General features: G+C 46.2%; 1 long non-coding RNA gene across 1 annotated transcript; it reads left to right on the forward strand.

Moving 5' to 3' along the window:
- Positions 1-419: 419 nt before the first annotated feature.
- LOC122877792 lies at positions 420-1,274 on the forward strand. Its single transcript, XR_006378335.1, has 2 exons — positions 420-938; positions 1,028-1,274. It is a non-coding gene; the product is annotated as an uncharacterized LOC122877792 (long non-coding RNA).
- Positions 1,275-1,545: the final 271 nt, after the last annotated feature.

Here is a 1,545-nt window from a genome sequence, read left to right on the forward strand (position 1 = left end):
TCCAATGGCAGCCTAAGAGTCTAAAATAATAAGAGAATAAAAAATCACTGAATTGTCTGTAGAACCTTCTCAAACCACTCCTGCAGCATAATTGACTTCTTCGCAGTTGATCTTTAAGTTCAGTATGTTCCCAACGTTCGCAGTTCCCCCATAATATTCCTTTCATTGTAGCATCTACATTCATCCTGGAACGCAGAACTTAGCTTTATACTTGAAATAGTAGCTACTAACTCATTTAGATTGGGCGGCAATCTTACTTTGCATTTGACTACTCAACTGTTTGTGCAGTCTGTGTTTATTTGTCCAGTCAATGTACCATCTGTACAGATGATAGCTGTATCTAGCTAGTAACATGCTTACGCTGTGTCTTAATTCGGATACTTCCTTTAGTACACTTCCATGTTGTACTCTGTGTTCACTATAAACAAACTGATGGCTTCTATCCAACAACAGTACAGTTGTAGTGGAAAAAAACACATGTATAACTTACATTTATATAGCACGGTTTTTACCGGAGCAACCGCTCCCCTTCCGCTAGCCAAGATGGCGACCATTGAGGGTGAGAAGTGTCCAGCGTTCCACACTCAACTTTTTGACCGTTATATGTACATCATCCAGGTACTTGTAGTGCGCTTTATTTTGCCATAATTATCGGTGTGAATGCACTTATGCACTCAAAATAGTAAGTGTATGTCATAGTTAGCCACTATGCCCCCTGATCCTTTTGTCCTCTTCTGTATCTGCCTTCCCCTGTGTTTCCTGGCGGTCCCCTGTCCGTCTTGTTTGTGTGTGTGTGTGTGTCTGGGTTCTGGGCTGGTTTCCAGATCTCCCGGCTGCTATTGATTACCGGCACACCTGATCATCATCATCATCATCAACCACCACAGTTATCTACCGGGCTCATCCACACTTCTAGCGCCAGATCGTCTTCGTACCCAGTACGCGCTATACGTAATGGCTCAAGTAAGATACCTTTTGAAGTTTGTCTGTACTTACCTTATGGTAACATTGTCTGTCTCCGTTGTAGACCTCTGTGCTGCCGGTGATCACTTCCTTGTGCCACGGCCATCGGACTCTAGTCAGCGTGTCTTCACCCGATCAGCCCAGCCTTCAACCACGCCAGCCAGTCCAGAACCCGCTTCCCTGGTCTCCGCTCAACGCACCACCCTCCAGCCTCCGTCCAGTCCGGTCGAACTCTCCGTACTACAACGCACTTCGCCAGACACGCCGCGATCTCCTGATCTATCCACACAATAAACCTGTTCAGACCTTGATCAGCTCTGTCCGTGTGTCCTGCTTTTGGGTGCCAAGTTCGTTCCACATAACAGTGTAAGTATGGAAGTACACAAATTGAGACACAGCATTAGAATCATTAAGCCCCTAGATTTTTTGCTCTAGTTGAAAAACATTTTCAATGCATATGGACCTATCTTGGGGTGCACGGTGGCAGAGCGGCTACAGCTCCTGCCTCCCAATAAGGAGATCGTGGGTTCGTGGGTTCGATTCCCGGACCGGACCAACATCACACAATCTCTCTGGGTGGAG

This window comes from Siniperca chuatsi, linkage group LG6 (assembly GCF_020085105.1).
Source record: "Siniperca chuatsi isolate FFG_IHB_CAS linkage group LG6, ASM2008510v1, whole genome shotgun sequence".
Taxonomy (NCBI): domain Eukaryota; kingdom Metazoa; phylum Chordata; class Actinopteri; order Centrarchiformes; family Sinipercidae; genus Siniperca; species Siniperca chuatsi.